Here is a 9,737-nt window from a genome sequence, read left to right on the forward strand (position 1 = left end):
TCAATGTGACTATTGATAAGTAGTGACTTTGCCCTGCCATTTTCCCAAAGATATTTATAATATATGCTTTGAACTTCCTGTGATCTTTTACTGGGAGGTTTTCTTCCTTTACCTTCTTTCTTATTGATGGCCATGTTTCTGTGTTTCTGTATGTAACACATCTTTAATCATCTTTTGCAGGGCTGGATGAGTGGTGACAATTTTTTTTCTCAATTTCTGTTTGCTATGAAAGGTCTTTAATTCCCCTTCGTTCACAAATGAGAGCTTTGCAGGATATAATATTCTGGGCTGGCAGTTATTTTTTTCTCTTAGTACTTGGGCTATATCTTGCCATTCCCACCTAGCCAGTAGGGTTTCTAATGAGAAGTCTGCTCTGAGTCTAATTGGAGATCCTCTGAGAGTAATCTGATGTTTTTTTTCTTTTTTTTTAACTTTCATTTAATGAATATAAATTTCCAAAGTACAGCTTATGGATTACAATGGCTTCCCCCCCATAACTTCCCTCCCACCCGCAACCCTCCCCTTTCCCTCTCCCTCCCCCCTTCCATTCACATCAAGATTCATTTTCAATTCTCTTTATATACAGAAGATCAGTTTAGAGTATATTAAGTAAAGATTTCAACAGTTTGCACCCACATAGAAACACAAAGTGAAAAATACTGTTTGAGTCCTAGTTATAGCATTAAATCACAATGTACACAACATTAAGGACAGAGATCCTACATGAGGAGTAAGTGCACAGTGACTCCTGTTGTTGACTTAACAAATTGACACTCTTGTTTATGGCATCAGTAATCACCCTAGGCTCTTGTCATGAGTTGCCAAGGCTATGGAAGCCTTTTGAGTTCACCAACTCTGATCATATTTAGACTAGGTCTGATGTTACTCTCTTGCACATTTTAGAATCTTTTCTTTATGTTTCACTGTGGTGAGTTTGATTACAATATGCCATGGTGAGGATCTCTTTTGTTCATGTCTATTGGGGTTCTATGTGCTTCGTGTACTTGGATGTTTCTGTCCTTCTCCAAACCTGGGAACTCTTCTGCTAGTATCTCACTAAAAAGGCCTTCTAATTCTTTCTCTCTCTCCATTCCGCCAGGAACTCCTAGAACCCGAATGCTGGTTTTTTTAATAGTATCCTGTAGATTCCAATAATATTTTTATTATTTTATTTGTTCTACTACATTCCTCATTTCATTTTGATCCCTCCTTAACATTTTCTTTTCATGAGAGAGATTTTCTGTCCTGTCCCGTATGGATTTCTGTATTTCATGAATTTGCTTTTGATAACTTCTAAATTTTTTTATCATAAATTTTTTGAAATCTGTATCTTGCATTTCTTCTATCTCATCATCTTCATAATCTTGTACTGGAGTGTCACGTTCATTTGGGGGCATCAAAATGTTTTCCTTGTTCTTGTTTCCTCAGTTTCTGCATTTGTTGTTTGGCATTGTGGAGATATTCTTTGGTTTCTTCTTTTTTTTTTTCCTTGCTGTGGTGGGTTTTCTTGTCATACTATGACTCTATGTTAAGTGGACTGTCTGCTTTTGGTGAATCTCTAGAGGCTTGTGGTGGGTGTGGCCAGAGAGCTCTGTTCAGTTCTTCAGGGTTAAGGGTATGCCAAAGGTGACACAGCCAGGTTTGGCATGGTAAATCAATCTCTCTCTCTCTCTCTCTCTCTCTCTCTCTCTCTCTCTCTCTCTCTCTCTGTATCCAGAAGTAATTCCCCTCAGCTGAGATCTTTTCAATGATGTGCCTGAGTATTAGCCCCATTGGGTATAATATTTGTCTGCTCTGTCCCAAGGACCACACAAAGGATCTGTGCAGTCCTCAGTGTAAGCTTGGGCCCCTGCACCTGCATGGGAGACCCAGAGGAAGCTCCTGGCTCCTAGCTTCAGATAGGCCCCATCCCGCCCATTGCAACCATTTAGAAAGTGAACCAGTGGATGGAAGCTCTCTCTCTCTCTCTCTCTCTCTCTCTCTCTCTGCCTATCTGTAACTCTGCCTTTCAAATAAATAAATAAATCTTTAAAATTATTTATTTATTTATTTAACTCAAGAGGCAGAGACAGATATAATGAGAGAGATCTAAATTTTGTCTATTAAAGTGATATGAAAAGAAAGGCAGGAGGAAAAGGAATCGACATGGCTTGAACATTGCTTAGAATGCATACATATACAAAAAGAATACAAGCTTGTACATGCAAATCATGTGTCTAATTTTACCAGGCAGTAAAGTTAAAGGAATGATACTAAATTATATAATATACTCTGCTTTAATTCAAAATTCATTAGGCGTAGGAAAATGTAATAATATTAAGGTAAGAACATTTCTTCTCAATTAAAACTAATAGAAAGCATCTTGCACACATATTTTGACAGCACCTCTTTCAATATTTGGAGGGACTATTAGAGCACTCTCTGTCTTACTCTAATGTTGCACTATCACTTATTCATTCATCAGAAATTGTGACACCTAGGTCTGATAATAAATATAAAAATTAATTATTCCAATATATAGAAAGATAATTGCAGGTTTGCATTATGGCCACACATATATACATATATGTGTGTGGTTATGCTTATTTTAAATGGCATTAAAGACATTTTTTGAAATCTTTAATGATGGTAGGAAAAATTAAGTAATAAAAGAAGACCAGTATTCATGAGATCGGTTTAATAAGTTTAATTTGACATAATTTTTAAAAATTCATCTAAAAGAGTTACAGAGAGAGGGAATGACAGAGAGAAGGAGCGGGGAGAGATCCTCTATCCCTTGGTTCCCCTGATCACACAATGTCCAGGGTTCAGCCAGAATGAAACCAGAAGCTAGGAGCTTCATCCAGGTCTCCCATGTGTGTGAAAGTGGCCTAAGCACTTGAGCCATTCTCCACTGCCTTCCCAGGCCGTTAGAATGGAACTGTATCTAATATGCAGCAGCCAGAGCATTAACTGCACCCTGATGGGATGCCAGTGTCACAAGAAGTAGTTTTAACCATTACACCACAATGGCAGCCCCTATTTTGACATAATTTTCAACTACCATTTCCAGTTTTCCTGTAGGTGACTTAAAGCAAAAATCAAATTTCATAACAGCTAATTTGATTAGCTGTTATGATTAGCTAATGATTTAGTAGCTATTTCTAATTCATAAATATGTAATTTATATTTATATAAAATAAATGAATATACAATAATACTTATAGGTAATAAAAATACTTATAGGTAATAAAAAATTATACTCACAACATATGTATATTTTCTAGTACCATATTAAAATTCAGTACTGGGGTGAGCATTTGGCACAGCAGTTGAGGCTTGTTGGGAAATATGTATTTCACATCCTAGTGCTTGTAGTTAAGTTCCAGCTCCATTTCTGTTTCCAACTTCCCGCTAAGGGTGTATGCTGGGAAGCAGTACTTATGGCTCAAGTTATAGGATCCCTGTCCCCTGCATGAGATACTTGGATTGAATTTTCAGCTACTGCCTTTAGACCTGGTCAAGATTGAGAAATTGTAGGCATTTATCAAAGAAGGAGGTACCTTTCTCTGAAGGGAGGAGAGAACTTCCACTTTGACTATGACCCTGTCTGAATAAGATCGAAGTCAGCAAACACAAAAGGCTTCCATAGCCTTGGCAACTCATGACTAGAGCCTAGGGAGATTACTGACGCCATAAACAAGAGTGTCAAATTGTTAAGTCGACAACGGGATTCACTGTGTACTTACTTCTCATGTGGGATCTGTCCTTACTGTGTTGTCCAATGTGAAGTAATGCTGTAACTAGTACTGAAACAGTATTTTACACTTTGTGTTTCTGTGTGGGTGCAAACTGTTGAAATCTTTACTTAATATATACTGAATTGATCTTCTGTATATAAAGATAATTGAAAATGAATCTTGATGTGAATGGAATGGGAGAGGGAGTGGGAGATGGGAGGGGTGTGAGTGGGAGGGAAATTATGGGGGGGATGCCATTGTAATCCATTAACTGTACTTTGAAAATTTATATTTACTAAATAAAAATAAATAAAAAATACTCAAAAAAAGAAATTGTAGGCATTTGAGAATTGAACCAGGAGATAGATGGAAGCTTCTCTCTCTCTCTCTCTCCTCTCTCTTTCTCTCTTTCTCTCTCCCCCTCTCTCTCTCCCCTAAATAAAATATTTAGAAAAAATTTAGTTTTAGTAAATTTTAAGATTGAAATGCTACAAACTATAAGTTAAAGAGATTTGGCTTAACCCACATTAATATTTTACATAATTTTTTTCTGGCTATTCAAATTTAAAGCATTTAATATATGCAATGAAATTGGATTCACATAGACAGTGATTGAAATGGATACATGAATCTTCCAAAAGCCTTAGTTGTGAAATAGCCATAAGAAATAAGAAAAAAATATATCCAGTCTTGAAACTAAGGGATGATAAAAATCCTTTTTTCTTCAGCTTTCAGAGTAAAAGTGTGCACCTTTTAACCATGCTGACATGAACCTAGTATTTTAGCAAAGATTCACATAAAGACTGAAATTTACTTAAGGCAGAAAAAAATAGTTACAGATCTTAAAATTTGAGTAAGAAACCAAATATGGTGTTCCAAAAGCTGAAGTTCAACATAAATGTACCTTATGACAGAACATTCTATGGGTGAAGAGAAGAAAACATTTATCCCATGGAGGTTATGAGTGGAAATGATGTTTTAGAAAGATGAAACTTCATTTAGCTCCCAAAATCTCTGAGCACATTGTAGATTGGGAAATACAAATATTTATAGATAGATCATTCCATTTTACTGAGATTTGACAAACAAATGGTTAATTTTGCCACTCTGAAACTATGTATTAAACCTTGGACAGCAGCCATTTTAGGAATGCTGAATAACTTGTGACAATGTAACTACATTTCCTTTTTTCATTGAAAACAGAGCCATGTTTTCTACTCTGTCTCACTCTATAGGGACTCAGTGTTTTCCTCAATTTAGGTAACAAGCATGTTGTCCAGTTAGGCTATCAGAACCAATGAAGAATTAAATAAATTTAGCGAGGTGAAGTCATTAGTTGTCTTGGGGATGGATATTATAGGAATCAGTGTGAGAGACATGGTGAGCCATATCAGTATGATTCCACTGTAGGAGATTAGAGGTGGTCATAACTTGTATAAATTCTGCAATATTTGCTGTTTTATTATTTATGTGATATAAGAGAAAGACAGCAGGTCAAGATTCTTCAAGTTTTTTGGTCTCTGTCATTAAGTGTAAGGATGTTGTTTTGGGATAAAAAAATTTTGTGCATCAGTAATATACACCAATAATAAAACTGTATTCAGTTTCTGAATGACAGGGTACACAATGGAAAAGAAGTTTTGAGGTAAAGCCTTCAAGTCTCAGTAAGAGAACAGATATGCCACTCGATGAGATTGAACAGTGATGTAAGTGTGGAGAAAAAGAGTTCATCACTTCTTATAATTATTTAAGAAAGTAGAAGATCGATCAAAGATTAAATTATAGAGTATAAAAATCAAATATAAATTTGGGAAAATAAAGGTATTTTGAGAAACTAGAGAAATTTTCACACAAAAACATTATAATATATTCAGAAATTTGAGTAGCTTAAATTTCAATACATTTTATACTCTGAAAATGCAACTGACAGAGTGCTGCCTGCCAATGAGAGGCTCAAAAGCTAGGAGTAGAAAGCAGACAAGAGGAAAATTGGAATCTTCTTCCCAAGTTTAAAAATTCATAAAATAGTAAATATTCTATCCATTAATAACTTTCAGTGTAAGTGAAAGTGCTGCCGGTGCCGTGGCTCACTAGGCTAATCCTCCACCTTGCAGCGCCGGCACACCGGGTTCTAGTCCTGGTCGGGGTGCCGGATTCTGTCCCAGCTGCCCCTCTTCCAGGCCAGCTCTCTGCTGTGGCCAAGGAGTGCAGTGGAGGATGGCCCAAGTGCTTGGGCCCTGCACCCCATGGGAGACCAGAAGTACCCGGCTCCTGCCTTCGGATCAGCGCGGCGCCGGCTGCAGCGTGCCAGCCACGGCAGCCAGTGGAGGGTGAACCAATGGCAAAGGAAGACCTTTCTCTCTGTCTCTTTCTCTCACTGTCCACTCTGCCTGTCAAAAAAATTAATATGGAAAGCAAAGAGACCCAGAAGAGCTACAGCAATCTTAAACAGCAAAAACAAAGCTAGAGGCATCACAATACAAAATTTCAACACATATTACAGGTAGTTATATTCAAAACAGTCTGGCACTGGTACAAAAGCAGATATATAGACTAGTGGAACAGAGTAGAAGCCATAAATCAATCCATATATCTACAACCAACTAATATTTGACAAAGTAGCTAAAATAAGTCCCTGGAAAATTGGATCTCCTCAGGTGGAAGTATGAAAAAAGGAAACTTACTAACTTACACATTATATAAAAATGACCTCAAAATGGATCAAAGATCTGAATATATGACCCAGTACCATCACATGACTAGAGGAGAACATTGAGGAAACCCTGAAAGACATTGACATAGGCAAAGACTTCTTGGAAAAGACCCCAGAAGAAGAAATAAAAACCAAAATTGACAAATGGGATTACACCAAGCTGAGAAGCTTCTGCACTGCAAAAGAACACTCAGCAAAGTGAAGAGGCAATTGGTAGAATGAAAAAATATTTGCATTATGAAATTGATAAAGGATTAATATCCTGAATCTATAAATAGTTCAATAAACTCAACAACAAAACAATACAATTAGTAAATGGACAATGGACTTCAATAAGCATTTTTCAAAAGAAATTCAAATGGCAAATAGACACAAGAAAAAATGCTCAGAATCACTAGCCATCAGGAAAATGCTAGTCAAAACTACAAACGACGTTTCATCTTCCCCCAGTTATTTTGTTTTAATGCAGAAATCAACTAACAATAAATGCTGGTGAGGAAATGAGGGAAAAAATACCCTAATCCACTGTTGGTGGGAATGTAAACTAGCACAGCCATTATGGAATACAGTATGGAGTTACCTCATAAAGCTGAACATAAATATACCACATGAACCAGAAATCTCACTCATGAGAATATACCCAAGGGAGACAAAATCAGCATGTTAATGAGTTATCTGTACCCTCTATTTATTGCAGCTAAATTCACAATAGTTGAGATATGGAATCAATCCAGATGTCCATCAGCTGATGACTAGATAAAGAAATTGTAGCATAGCTACAAAAAAGCTGTAAAAAGAATGAAATCCTGTCTTTTGCAACAAATCAGATGCTACTGGAAACCATTATACTGACTCCAGTCTCCTCATTCTACTACCTGTTGAACTCTTTACTGAATGTAAGCATAAGGTGACCTGAACATTAACATTGTGAACATTAACAGAGGGAATAAGATAGGAAGGAGGAGAAGTGGTGGGAGTGTGGGCAGGCAGGAGGGAACAGGGGAAAGTATCACTATATTCCTCAATCTATATACATGAAATACATGAAATGTGTGTACCTTAAATAAAAATTTTAAAAGGCCTTTAGAAAAACAATAAGAAAAATGTTTAAGCTCTATTTGAAAAAAATGTTTATTTAAGAATAGAGTAAGAGAAGATAGGAAAAGAAGATACAGCTTTATGTTCATTTCAAGGAGATAGTAACACCCATCCATTGTCTAAATCATTATATCACAAATGTTTCTATAGATACTTGATCTGAACTATGTCTTGTAAATACATCAAAACTATTGCAAATGCCTAAGTTAAAATGCCATAACGTATAAGCTATGGCTGGATATATGTAACCCCATTTAAATAGAAAAAATGACTTAAAAAGAAATATATCTTAAAACCTTTGAAAAAAAGTACATATATAAATTTCTTTTGGTGAAAAATTATATATAAATAGAGAACTAAAACACACTAAAGAAAGTAGAGATTTCAATGACCTCATGGACATAAATGAATTTGTTCTTGTGGCATTATCTTTTTTCATTCTGATTCATTCCATATTTATTCAAAAAGATTTATTCTGTTTAAGTGATAGCTTATAAGACACATCCTAGGGATGACATATAGAATGGTACATACTACATGAAAGGAAAGAAATGCAGCTTTTAAAGCATGGGTGATATGTATACTTATATTCATACCCAAATTGAACAATTGGTTACATGCATAATTCATGACAATACAGAGTACTTTGAGTCAACAGTTTTATTACTGTCACTTGAGAGAGCAAAATTGGAGAACCATGGAGCTGATTTTGAATATTATAAATAATATTTTGAAAAGATGTTACTGGGGCCAGTGCTGTGGTGTGGCAGGTAAAGCTTCTGCCTGCAGTGCTGGCATCCCATATGGGCACAGGCTCGAGCTCCGGATGCTCCACTTCCAATCCAGCTCTCTGCTGTGGCCTGGGAAAGCAGTAGAAGATGGCCCAAGCCCTTGGGCCCTTGCCCCCACATGGGAGACCTGGAAGAATTTCCTGGCTCCTGGTTTCATATCTGTGCAGCTCCAGCCATTGTGGCAAATTGGATACTGAACCAGCAGATGGAAGACTCTCTCTGCCTCTGCCTCTCCTTCTCTCTCTGTGTAACTCCGATTTTCAAATAAATAAATAAATCTTTTTTAAAAAAGAAAAGATGTTGCATATAAAATATAAAATATGCAAAATGCATGTTCTTCTACCCAGCAGAGATTGGATTTCATTATCCTTCCTGTATTGAAACTGGCTCAGTGAAGACCAAAGGAATAAAATAGCTGGGCCATTCTGGCTTCAGAGATAATCTGTGCCATGGGGAAAAGGTATGATCCTGCTGCCCTTGGGACAGGGGATATAATCTGGAGCAAAAGACAGGCATACTATGAACTATGGAAGGAAATACTGCAGAAAGAGATGTTTTTCAGAGTAAGGAGGGCTTTGAAAGTTTTCACATATCTCTGGGTATCTAGATTGTCACACTCAGGCTCTGGGTGGGGCATATTATCATCAAAGTCCTTTGAAAGGTTAATATCTAGTTATCTGATCTTCATTTTCTCTGTAACAGAAACTGAAGAGAGAACGGTGAGGTTTACACTGCTTGTACTGGTGTTAATGGCATGACCTGTCACAAATGCCGATCAAAATAGTGAAAACAGCGATATTTTATTTATTTATTTATTTTTTACAGGCAGAGTGGACAGTGAGAGAGAGTGATGGAGAGAAAGGTCTTCCTTTGCTGTTGGTTCACCCTCCAATGACTGCTGCAGCCGGTGCACCGTGCTGATCCGAAGGCAGGAGCCAGGTGCTTCTGGTCTCCCATGGGGTGCAGGGCCATCCTCCACTGCACTCCCTAGCCACAGCAGAGAGCTGGCAGGGAAGAGGGGCAACCAGGACAGAACCTGGCGCCGGTGTGCCAGCGCTGCAAGGTGGAGGATTAGCCTATTGAACCATGGCGCTGGCCGAAAACAGCACTACTTTGTCTCTTCACACTAATAAAACCTTTTTCAAGTCAACAGAAAACAACTGAACTAAAGGAACAGAAAGATGCTCTCTAGTTTTCTAATTTTGTCTTCCCATCTTTGTTAGATTCCTGTACAATGCTGGTAAGAAGATACACTAATGAGCATCTTTCTTCTCTTTATGAATTAAAATATTTCTTTATATGACCAAATACATATACATAGGATACCTATTAAATTGGTCAATAAATGTAACACTTCTGCAAAAATGTAACACTTATGGTAATTTTGAAATAAATATTACACTTCAGAGCAGTATT

Source organism: Oryctolagus cuniculus, chromosome 19 (assembly GCF_051225735.1).
Source record: "Oryctolagus cuniculus isolate XC-2025 breed Fujian yellow rabbit chromosome 19, ASM5122573v1, whole genome shotgun sequence".
NCBI lineage: Eukaryota > Metazoa > Chordata > Mammalia > Lagomorpha > Leporidae > Oryctolagus > Oryctolagus cuniculus.